The following is a 13564-nucleotide window of genomic DNA, read 5'->3' as shown; positions in this document are numbered from 1 at the left end:
GTAATAATGAACGCAGTCCCTCCTCCCTGCTGCTTCCTACAGTATGTAAATAAGACTTGTAAACAGCCTAGAATTTTATTGAGTGGTGAGGTTAAGACATAGATACTACTTACATTATCATTGTAGGTGAAAGAAACTGTCATTGCACAATTCAAGAAAACTAGGTTGAGATTTTACAGAACTGATTTTCATCAGTTTCTGAGATGTGCATAGTTTGCCACAGGTTTTAATAAACTGTGATTTCACAAATACAAGTCATTCTAAAAAGCAGGAGCATTGAGATGAGCTGCATACCATTTTGAAGCTGCTTCTGTTCTCCTAATGGTACCCTTTTATGAATGGTACAGACTAGCACAGCTTGAAAACCGCTGGTGTAAGAGAAATTACATGGTTGGGCCTCAGAATTCTCTCTTTTCCTTGTTGTTAGTCTTGCTATGAACATTTTCATTCCTAAGTAGGATTTGCTCTGCTAGTCTTAAATGATGAGTAAAGAAAGAGTGGGACCTTTGGAACCAAACCATTTGGCACTGGAGCTCTGTGAGGATTGCTTAATGTGTGGATTGAGGACATGAGACAATTACAGAGTAATAGACGTTACAGATGGAAATAGACCTGTTAGGTCATCCAGTCTGTCTCCTTACAAATTCAGAATTATTCCCTGCAGAACATTTTCCAACATTTTGTCCAGTTTGGTTTTAAATATCCCAAATGATGGAGATTCCACTACTTCCCCTGGGATGCTTTTGTACTGCTTTGCAGATCTCATTGCCAAGTAGTTTTTCTTGATACTCAGCTGCAGTTTTTTCTTTGTTTTTGTTATTATTTCTTGTAATATATTTTTCTTTTCAAAAGTAATAATTTAGTAATTCTAAAAATCAGTCATATAAATATAATGTGTAATTATTAATATCACATTGCCTGTGTTGTCTCTTAATCCTCTGTAGTGAAATTTTGTATTTTAATTTTCAAATATTTTTCTTTACATGTCAACATTGCTGGCTTTCGAATCACTTCTGTTGGCCTTCTCAGTACACTTCCTTAAACTTACCAGTGCACATGAACACCTTTTATCTGTTCCTGGTGGGCTGTTTTGGTCTTGCATAGCAGGGTTTTAGTAGCTTATAAACTCATGTTGTTGCATTAATTTGGGGGTCAGTGTTTCTTGATAATTAGCTCTTTTTCCACTTTTTTTTTTTTTTTGGTGGTGCTGGGGTCAGGTATAGTAACTCATAAGGAAGAACAGCTATATGTTATCTTTAAACTTAGTATAGACACCAATTCCCACATGCATTTATTATTTGAATAGGTGATTGATTAATTTTACTCAATCAGCAGTATGACTAGTAGCTATGCAGCTCTTGAAATACTATTGATAGTTATATGACATTAAGAACTGTATAGAAGTTTTGTTGTGAAGTGTCATTAGGGAGTGGTGGTCAGGGCAGTTTGATATCTCCTAAGCCTTTTCATAGAAGTCATACAAAGTTGGTTTTGTTATATTTTTTTCATTGTCACTTTGTTAATCTGTCAAAATCACAGAACATTAGGATTTGGAAAGGATTGTCAGGCCTGTTGTCTTACAAAACCAGCCATGATCAAAGAAGCCAAAGCCTTGTCTGTAGCACCAGTCTCTGAGCCATGTATTTACAGACTGGATCCTTTTCTTCCATCCCATGTCATCTCCCAGAATTGGAAGGAGTGAAGAGAAAATAACTTCTGCCCCAGACTCACCAGCCATCCCAAAGATTGAAGTCTCTTTTCATTCCCTTCAGGCTACAGCATACAGCTTACTCCCCCTGCCTGGAAGATGAGCAACAGGTAATAGTCTGATGTGGCACCAGGCTGGGGAATTTCTCAGTAGTAACCCTGATTCAAGCTCCAGGAAGACTACAGACCTCCCTATGATGAGGATCAACCAGCATATTGCGGCCTCTGTTCCCTTTGGAAGTGTGTCCAACAACTACAACTTTTATCTTCTTCCTTTTGGGAGAGGTTATTATATGGCTGGAAGGGCTATCTGCCTCTTGTAAGACCTCAGGTATAGTTGTCCTTTCAGCCATCTCATTATCAGGGTGGCCACCTTCTAGTAGGGCCTCATATCTGTTTCTCAGCAGAACCTGGGAAGGTGAGGCAGGCAAGGAAGGTGCTCACCTTCTGCCCTTGCCGCAAACCTGTCTCCACTCATGCCTTTCATTTAGGCTTCTGCCTTCCACCTTCCTGATATTTAACTTCTAATAATTAAGAAAGTGGGAGTAATGATCTGGCTCCTTTAACAGTTTTTGGACATTGTGTTCTCACAAAACTGTTTTGCAGAGCTGTTAATTAGTCTGTTCTGAAAGGATGATGTCTCCATGGACATTTTCTTGATGCAGCTTGACATAAGTAATGTTTACATTTTACTCTAGTCAGGTTTGAGTTTCATATGGTTAAGGATCCTAATACCAAACTTGTTTTCATATTACTTGAGCACAAAATGGGCATCTGTGCAGAAATCAACAGGTTGGTTTACAAGGATTCCACCAACCAAGCCCATACCTCAAGAGAGTCTAAATTAATCTAATGGTGTTAATCTGATGCCGTTGATCTTTGTGAATTTTGTATTAGTGAGTTAGCTATTTTGAGTTCTCTGACTTAGGCACAAATGAGTGAGATATTTAGTTTGAATGGCAGGCATTAATTTTGTATATCTCCAGTTCATATGTGTAAAGCTTAATTTAACTCTACTGGGAACACTGGAGTCTTTAGTATGATTTTCAGCCAAGTGAAAGTCTTTTCAGTGCAGTTGATAAGGAGCAAGCTTTTCTTGAAACTCAGAAATAGGTGTAGTTGACCATGCCTGAGGATGTAACATGAAGCATGGATGCCCTTTACAATACATGCTATTTAGGGCTTACATGACATTAGATTAAAAAAAATTGCTCAGATTGTACTCCAAATCCCGTAAGGGAAACTGATAATCTGTGCAATGCCCTACTAGCAATAATACCTAGCATTATCCCATGAGCAATAACCACGGTCCTACATCAGCCTTTTTTGTAATGTAACCTTCTTTAAAAAAAAAAAAAACAAACAAAATCCCCCCCAAAAAATTATTTGGCATTCATCTCAAGTAGCATACCCAGCCTACCTCCTCACTAAAGAGTTTATTAAATACAGAAATGGAAGGTAGCCAAGAACTCATCTGTGTTCTTTGAATTCTATGCTCTGGAGTTCTCAAGTCTAAGTGGTGACCTGGGACATTGGATAGCTGTGGCTACCTGGATGGAGGTAAGTATGACACATGTTAACGATCATACTGCTTCTAACACAGCAAGGAGTATAGTTCTCAAATGCACAGTGCTTAACCTTCTCAACTCTCCTGGTAGCTACTGAGTTGGGACCATGGTATTTACTGCTGACTCTCCTGTAAAACGGAAACCAAATTCTTCTGTGTTAATGTAGAAAAGTTAATTGTAATAACAGGCCTCCATTTTGTAGTCACCTGAGTCAAACTGTGCTCCATTCATACCCTTAAAGTAGTTTGTCATGTCTCAAAACTAAGAATAAAAACATTGGAATTCTGACTGGCACAACATGGGTCTTGTTTCCCTCCTGGAAACTGAAAGATTTGAAGGTTTTTGTTCATACGCGCAAATAGGAGATACTGAGAAGAGTTCCAGTATCCTTACAGTAGGCAGCACTTCATTTTCTCTCTGCTCCGTCAACCAATTGAGAAAAATCTTTTTTATTGGCTGTTGTGGAGTGCTTCAGGAAGCTTTCTGCTCTTTCTGGAATAGTTTTGTGTGTTTGCTATCACAGTAGTTGTGTTCAGCATCTTTGACGAAGATAAGGCCACCGGCTCACTCAACCTATATGACAAAAGTCTTTAATGCAACACTGTAAAAACAAGTAAGATGTCTCTTGAACTGCAAATATCCTGGAATGTTCCTACTGCGTGGTTGAATATATCCTTGAAAATGGTAGCTATTATAATACTTCTGTTACCTTTCCAGGACCAGTGTGGCATCTTTGCAACTGATTGTATACACATGTTCCATTTCTTTCTGTCTTCTGAAGTTATGGATTTAAGAGTGAGTTCTCTGCAAGCTTGTGGAGAAGGGGTCTTTTCTACCCCTTCCCTAAAACAAGTGGAAATTTTCTTGGATGTTTCCTTGCATCTTCAAGGCCATAATTACATTACATAATTCCTATGTTACTTTATAACGGGATGCTATAGCACCTAAAGCAAGTTTGAAGATCCTCACTAAGTTTAAAGGACTTATTTTTGTATTTGTTGTTGACAGCAAGATTATTATTATTAAACAGTTTGCTGATCATATCCTAATTTTCAGTGATGCAGTCAATATAAAGTTTGTAATTTCTCTTCCAAAAACATGCTGCAATTCAATACTCTGGCTGCAGTTATCTGTGGTTGGAATTTCCCTTGCATCCTGAAACCAAAACCAGTGCAGTGACCCAGTAAAGCATTTTGTATATTTGTTTCCTCCTCCCATTACCCTGTAATTTCTAATTAAGGGGCAACTGGTAGTAATTGGCCCTTATTCTTCTGTCACAAGTATGTGCTTGCACTGTGCACATTTGAATGTAAACTACAGCTACTTCAGTGATACTTTCTTATCTACTTTGTCTCCCAAAAATAATGATTTTGGTTTGTCTTGTTGAACACGTGACCTTCTGTAGGAATATCCAGTTACTCGTAAATATATAATCAGTTTTGGACCAGATCTTCATGTTGATCCTTTAGATGGCTGGTACAGCCATGACTGACTTGATTTTACCTATCTCTCTGATCTCAAACCCACCCGCAAACTGGAAGTCATAGGAGTAATGTGTTATCTGAGGCAGATCCATCCTGATCCATCATGTGTGCCAGAAATGTACATCTGAATATGGAGAAAGAAATGAAATCTCCATGTCATGTGAGTCTTGTTTGAAAGATTAAAAAACTGCAAACCAAACAACCAACTCCCCCATAAAATTCTGAAGTGGAAATTGCAGAGGTGTACCGAGAAAAAGTGAATTAACTTGCCACCAATTTCTATAAACAAGTATGATGCATCACTTTCTTACACCACAAGCTTTAAAAGAGACTTCTAATATGCAACAATCACAGCTGTCAGTTATGCTTTGAACCATTGCAGTTTTTCTGCAAATTTACCTTTTCCTGTTCTGACTCATTGGCTTCTCACATCCACTGTGTTCCTTCTAAGTGAGCTGCAAACTGCCAGCTTCAAATGCTAGGCAATTTTCTTGCTGGAAAAGCCTGTGTGTCTGTCAGTTCTTATTTAATGGGGCACAATTATTAACCTTAATTATATATACAATCCTTAATTACACTCAGGTGCAATTCTGTCTCAAATTTCCACATCACAGTGGACCTGATTTGTGATTCTGTGTGAAACTTCATGAATTCTTCATGATTGTTGTCTTGTGCTTTATTTAAGGACTGGACTAGTTCCATCCCTTTCCAATTTAATGCAGTCCTGTAAGCACAGAATGCTGATATCCAGTGCAAAGTGCTTGTGTCACATACACTGTCTCTTTTTTCTCATCTGCAGGAAACAGCCTGCTGTAAACAGCAGACAGTTTTCTGTATCAATAAGGAAAACAATTTAAGGCTGTAATTTCATAGTTAACTTCAAGCATTGTTTGCTGGCTTTCCCTTCGACACAATAGCACAGAGTAGCTTGCTTAACTGCCTAAAAGTCCGGGAAACTTAAAATTGTTATTCTTCACGTGGACACATCTTGGCTGCTGCAGCACAAGGACTTTCTGGAATGCTTTTTAGAACATGAGGATTGTGGGATATTTTAAGGTCGTACATCTATGATCAGTTTAATCTACCACATATATGTTCTCAGTGTGTCCTCTCCTACAGAGTTTCTTCTTCTTTGGGTATTTTTGGGGAAAATACCCAATTAGCTACTACTTGCCTCCATATTCATGTTATTATTCATGTAGTTTAATATTTTGTAGTAGGTTACATCCAACCATGTCCTTGCATCTCCTCTGTACCCTGTTTATATAAGGAACGAAAGAACTGATTAAAACTTTTGTGTAATTGTGTGGCAAATAAAACAGTACTATATGTATTTCTTCCGCCTCTCAAATATATTAAAATTTGAGAAACTTGTATATGTTTGTTTTCTATAATATAATCTGAAATCTTGGAGCAGTGTGGTTAATGTCCCTGACCATGCACATCAGAAAATAAAATGCTTTTAAGTTTAGTGGTGATTGTGGATCATAGAGGGATTCCTGCACCCTTTCCTATGAAAAACATAATCTCCATTCTCAATATCTGGAGCTTAAAATCCATAGGTGGAAGTTATTGTTACTTCCTCCTCACCTTTGTTATTGTTTATACCTTTTTTGCATTGAACACTGGAAAGAAAAGGCATGAAAACTGTGTATATACTTCTCATTTTATATTTTTTCCTTTTTTTTAACCTTTTCAGTTTAACGGGAAAGTGTTAAAGTTCCATATGAATATATGTGAAATAGTCTGGTATTCACAGAAATTCACAAAAGTGGTTGCACTTTTGAGTCCCTACCATGGAGACTGAAGTGTACTTGAGCCTTGTCCATCTGCTCCATCCTCATAATCTGTATCTGGCATAATTATCAGGTATGTGTTCGCATCTATTTACATAAGTTAGGTTTTGGTGTGCTATTAATTATTTCTGTTCCTTAGAACAAAACAGAAAGTGGGCTAAAAGGAGAGATTTTATAGATATTCCAGAGAATGATCATCTTTTGTGTCTAACTCTATTGAATTATTTTTTAACCTGAGGGAATTTTCCCAACACATCTTTTCATAACGCTGTGCACATAATTCAGAGCTGATTTTTGTAAATCTTGGTACTTTTTCCAAAGATGGAATTTGATAGGTCTAATTTACAGTGGATGAATATGAAAATAAAACCAGAATTTCTTGTGTTTTCAAGGATTTCTGAGATCTTCAGTAACAATGATGACTTAGGATGAATAAGCATGTGTATCTTAGAAAGTGGTTAATATACAATGTTTTGACAGATTTTGTTTACTGGAGTTGCTGGTGGTTGGTTGTTGCTGTAAAGGTTAAAATAGTTATTTTAATGTGATTTGGTGAAGAAATCTGTAATTTCTCTGCAAGTTTTAATTTCTGCTGATTTTTGCTGGTTTTTTCTTATTAAATATATTTCTTTTGAGTATTCATTAATATTGGGAGATGAAAAGCAGAAAAAAATAATTTGACCTTTCACTGTTGAAAGCATAAATATTTATCATTTTCTTCAATGATTTTTACTGGATTTGAAAAGGATTAAGTGAAGAGTGATATTGAACACCTATAATATGTGGCCTTTTGACCTATGGTGAACTGTAATTGTTCTTAGTTAAAACCCTTCCACATTGTTTGTAGGGATTTCCAATATAAATGTAGCTAGACTAAAATGCACCAGCACTTTCCTACCATCTGGGAAAGATGGCATCCTTTTAAGGAGAGCTGGATTTGAGTGATAGGAAGCATGGGACAGAGAAATTACCGTGCTAATGAGTTTATATCTTCAGTAGTACTGAAGTAATTCTACCCCATCTGCTGGCCCCAGATCAGCATCAAAGGTGATCTCGTTAGCAATAAAAAATAGTAAATTATTGGTGTTGGTTATTATCAAATATTTTTGGATCAAGTTTCTGCTCTAAAGTTAATGCATGAATATAAACCGGAACGATGATTCTTGGTCAGAAGTGCTCAAAAAAGTCAAGAACAAAGAAAGGCAAATGCTCCACCTGTATCGTGATGGTCATTTGCACCCAACCTGCCCACACAGTCTGTAGTTTGCCATTGGTTATTATCTCCCATGAAGCACAATGGGAATGGCTACTTGGAGGAGTGATGGAAAGGGTTGTCTGCTGCCACCAGTGTTATTCATCTACCTTGCATCAGTTGCTGAAGTTTGATATGTTGTCAAGAAAGATGTCAGCCGAAAACTAGCTGTGGGCTGAATGAATTACTTTGAGGAAGGCACTCTGCTCTTACCCATTTTTTTTGTTGTTTACTACTCAGTTATGGGAAGGGATTAGATATTTACTGTGCACGCACAGTACAGTTGAACTTTATAAATCAAATGTTGTCAAGACTCAGTGAATTTACTGTGCATTTGCAGATTGACTGCTGTGTGCATATTTGTGTAGAGATGTAGGCAGTGGGACTCAAACCTGGGGGAAGGTAGGATGTCAACTGAACTCAAACTTGCCACTTAAATCTTGTTCTAGAAGAATATTACTCTTCAATATACTCAACTACAACATTAGACAGAAAATTTTTCTGCCCATGACTGACTGCTCTGCAAGGGTTCTTCTCCTCAATCCCACTGATTTACTCCACTGCAGGTGTTTGGCTGCCACTAGCAGTCCATCTTTATTTTAATGGGAATCCTGAGCTTGTCCTCTTTGGTTCTAAAATATGCAAAATACATATAGCTTCTCAACCCTGATATTTGACAGCACAGTTTGGCTTTGAAACTCTTATTTATGCTTAGTATGCTGTAGTTGTTACACAGTGTTCAAACATACATATTTTATTGACTGCATATCCCTCCAGTATAGCACACTCCTCAAGTAAAAGTTAAAAAAACCCAACAAACAACAAGCAAAATTCTCAGTGATCATGAAAAATTACTTTTGATAGGTAAAATTCTCAAACCCATGTGTGCTCCATAGTCCACTTACCTTCTCATCTAGTTTCCAGAGGGGCCGTTTTGCATGTGTACGTGTTTAGTAGCTTACTTTAAAGTACTCTTAAAAGAGCTCTTGGGTACTACCTGCTTAACCCTTGATTGTGGATGAATATTCTGTGAGTTGGATTTCAGTTGGACTTTTTGAAAATGCTTTCTGAAAAGAAAATATATTTCCCTATATTCAGGGCAAAATGATAAAGATTTTGTGTCAATAGGTTCCATAAGGAAGCTGTTAATCTATGTAGCTTTTTTAAATCTAATATAAGGAATTGAATTGTATAAATGTTATGTATGAAAACAGGTAAACAAAGTTAGAGTAAGCCTATTCAACACATAAATGTTTCCTGTTATGTTTTTTTCATGTCACAGATACAAAGGCTTAAGCAGTGCACTCTGTTTCTTCCTTTGAATCCCTTCTCCTTTCAATATGTACATTATAGTTTAGTTGCAAGAAAACTGGAAAAAACTAAAATTTAACAGGATCCTAGGTCAGTTGGAGGGAATTCTCCTTCATGGGAAGTATCCAAATGATTTTAAGGTTGTGCATTGAAAAATAAACATATTGAATAATTTGAAAAATCAGATGTAATAATTTAAATAAAGGAGTTACTACAATACATAAGTTCAGGGGCACCATTTTGAAATTTTATGCAGCCGTGATTGTGGCCTTTTTTAGTTTATAGTTCTATACATTTTCCTGTTAATATACAGTTTTTATGGAATTGTTATAAAATTGTGCATCAGTCATTATTACAATTGCTCTACGTCTTAGTTTTGTGTAAAAATCACAACCAGAGCTATGCTATCTATACTGTAGTTTCAGTGCTGTCTTCTAGGTGAGGTTATGTTTTTTTACTGCTTGTTAAAGTCAAGCAGAAAAAAATCATTGATATGTGTCTGTACCAAATCCTTGTACACACATCAAGTGGAAATAAATAAGATAAAATAACCCCAATCCTACTAAGAGAAATGATAGTGCTTGATAAAGTCCTTGGGAATTGCAATAGGTACAAATAAACCCTCGAGTCTTGGAAATGATCAATGGCAGGTAGGCAGTCTCCTTTTGGTTATATTTCTTCTATTGTTCTGGTATGGACAATTACCATGTCAAAGGACTTAACCAACTGCTTTAAAATGTCATTAATTTCCTTAAATGAAATGTATCACAGGAAATAGCTCCAGTGCTTAATTTCAGAAGCTTGGATAATATACTATGGACCTATCTTGGGACAAGCAGTCCTCTAACATTTTGTTTGCCCTTGAGATTTAGAAGGAATCATATCTATAGTATTCATAATAAGTAGCAATTTAACCAAGTTCAAATTAGATGTGAACAAATGGATTAACAAGCACCTCATTAAAATTTTAATTTCCATTTCATTTATCACTTTTAATAGAATCAACTCTGTTTCAGGGTGGGGGAGGATTCATTTTCAAGTATAACATTAATTTCACTTGTTTTTATCAATAGCTTGATTTTTTTTTGCTGTAAAAAATACTCTATATAGTTTCAAAATATCTGACCTGCACATAAAACTAATGAACATTAAAAAAATGAGGAAAATCTAGGTTGATTTAGTGGATATTTTTAAAGTACTGAATGTTACAGTAGTGTTGTCTGTAGTATTTTCCTCTAAGTGCTGATGTGTGCTCACATGTAATGACTTTAAGAAGAATAAATGAATTTAAAATAAGCACATATTGGGAGTTATTTAAATAATTTCACTGAAAATATCAGTGTAAATATTTCAGAAGTAAATTCTGACTTTTAAACTTTACATTCAGATTCGAACTTCAAAGTGATATAATAAAGTACTTTGAATTCCTTGGATAGCATGTATCATAAACGTGTGCAGAATTTTCATATTTTAATGTTTTCTTTCAAATAAAGCTATTCTAAATCTCCAACTTGAATATATCTATTACTGAAGAATGACTTTGTAGAAGAAATGCATGTCTCAAGAATATGTTTTATTAACATATTTATTTTCAAGGGAAAAAAAATAAATAAGAATATAAGAATTGGATACTGTGGTGGTTCATCTATCCTTTGAAGTTCCTGCATTCATTTGTGATGTGTTTCAGGTGTCAGGTGCCACCTTTTACTTGCAGAAGTATTTTTCTACAGGCATGTTTTTCCCCAAATATTTACTTCATGCTCTTTTCCATTTATACTGATCACTGAGAGAAACAGAATAGTTGTTTAAGGCCCTTTTTCTATGTAGCCCCAATATGAATGTCAAATTCTTAAGTCTTTATGAAATAGGAGATTGACATCACTAAATTTTTACACAGCATATGAGAAAGCAAGTAGTTTTCACTGTAATGGCAGGCTGTGTGCCTGAGAGAGAGAAAAGAAGAATGGGAATAGCATTTCAGGCACCTGCAAAAATTTTTCCAGCACATGCTTTTTGGCAAGAGAGAAAAATATAATATGAACAAATATCTGAAAAAGAATCCAAAACAAAGAAGTATGTTGCTTATTTAAGACTAAGAAACATGTTAGGCTTCATGGGTTTCAGTGCAGGTCAAGGCTAAACAGGGTAATAATCAGGAGTTTATATTTTGTTTTTTAAAAACGTGATTAAATGTACCTTTTCTGTAATATTTTAATCAATTTGATTTCAGTTACGGTGCAAAAATCTAAAACTGAAATAGGTACCAGAGCATTCATTAGGATCTTTAAAAAAAGAAACCACAAAACCAAAAAAACCAACACCTCCAAGGAGCAGATTAAAAACAAAGCAAATTGTTCTAAGAGTTACCCATCTACCAAGATAAAACACAAATAAGATGTTTCTCACAGTTTTTCAGTTTTAGTGATTCTGAGAACCCAAGAAAGCTGTCTTAACTTCAGGAAGATGTTCCGATTTCACGTCTGAAAGATAAAGGAAGATTAAAGATACCGAAACCTTGTGTGGGTGCATACATATATGCATGTGGTAGTGCTTTTGGCTTGCTGCCGAAAGTGGCTGACTACTTTTCCGAGAGCACTGCATGAGCAGGTTAATGAGGACAAAAGGCTGTCTGGATGTAAGTGATGTATGGGGTCAGATTAAATATGTTTCGAGGCCTCTGCTGTTCCACTGCTTCAGCAACCTGACTTTCTCTTCTACTAGATGCCTTTATGGGTTTGAACTTCTGTTTGGCAAATGAATAACTAGAATCCATTTTTTTTCCCCTCCAATCTTCTTTTTGTTCTTGAGAGTTTTGTTTTGTCTCACCACAAGTTTATCTTCTGTGTAATTATATCTCTGGTATAAAGATGTCTAATTTCATGTACCTTGATGTCACCCTAGGTCCGCAAATTCATTTATACCATACAGATGCAGAGCTAATTTATAATAGATGCCATTTTGTAAATCATACCTTGCTGTACTATTTTATTAAGTAATGTTTTGACAGGTTCTAATCAAACTTTTCTTTCTAACTTGTTGGAGACAAAAGAATGTGTCAAGCCACTAAAGGGTACGTTTTAGTTATTAAGCTAAATTAATTCTAGTAATTGCTATGAAGATAGAAGACTGAAGTACAGGCTAAGGTTAATAAAGATAATTTAGACATTTTATTTATATATGTATATACTTTTCTGTTTGTGTCAGGATTTACATTTCCCAAAGTCCCTGTTTAGTATGGATTTCTGCTAGTGGACTGAGTATAACTGAAGAACAGGCACATAGCTGGAAAAATACAAAAATGCAAAAATAAACTTTTTTGCTCCTTTTCCAGAAGGTACAGTTTCCTCCTGTAAAATGAAGTCACAGTTTATTGAAAAGATGTCTTGAAAAAAAGCCACTAACAAAAAACCCAAATAAAACCAACCCCCCAGAGAAGAACAAAAAGGGTCTGCTAAGCTCATTTGGCTGGATATTTTCAAAGAGGCAGTACTGTCTTTATGCTGCTAAAAAAATCACATGAAAAAAACCCAATCATTTAAGGAAATGTCTGTCTTACAAAAAGTCAGATGCAGTGAATAAGCATTTTGGTTCTGTGTATTTCTGTTCTGTGAAGTACCAATACACAAGATGATGATGAAATACTGTCATCAAAAGCAAGTCTCCAACACTGACAGATATTTTTAACATCCTTGTGATTGAAAGACTCAGAGCACTTTTCTTTTTGTATCTTTTTAGTGTCTTAATCAAAATGTCTGAGGTACACAGCTGAATGCTTACAAAAGTCTAGCTAGTCTCTGGGGGCCTATGATGGCTTGCACATTTGTGATGTTATTTGACGTATTATATATTAGGCCATTTCAAGCATTGTTCAAGTCAATAGACAGTTGAAAACCATAGTGCAAAGTGGTTTTTAGCAAAAATTCTAGTGAAAAGGTTTATTCCCACTGAAGTGAATAAATGGCAATAATATTTACATAGAAATGCTCTTCTGATTCCTGCTATGATTTAATCTTTAGATTTTGAGACTGATTGCATAAACCAGTCTCCAATTTGGAGATTATCATAGAATCATGTAATGATTCAGGTTAGATAGGACTTCAAGAGGACCTGCTCCTTTCTCAGAGCAGGTTAGGCTGTTAATCAGACTTTAGTCAGTCAGGACTTGAAAAGCTCCAACCCTGTAGTGGTGCAAGGGGTTCTTCTTTCCCAATTGCAGGACTTGGTCTTTGTCCTTTTTTAATATCTTAGAGTTTATGTTTGGACATATCACTAGTCTGTCCAGGTCTGGCTCTGACGGGCAGCCCCAAGCATATCTAACAATCCTCTGCAGTTTGGTGTCATCTGCAGGCTTGATGAGCATGTAGTCTGTTGGCTCCCCCGGGTCATTGGTGGGGATGTTAAAGAGGAGAGTCCCTCCCAGTAATGACCCTTTAAGTATTCTACTTG

Source organism: Gallinula chloropus, assembly GCF_964237585.1.
Source record: "Gallinula chloropus genome assembly, chromosome: 2".
In the NCBI taxonomy this organism is placed as follows: domain Eukaryota; kingdom Metazoa; phylum Chordata; class Aves; order Gruiformes; family Rallidae; genus Gallinula; species Gallinula chloropus.
Note: the sequence above shows the minus strand (reverse complement) of the source record.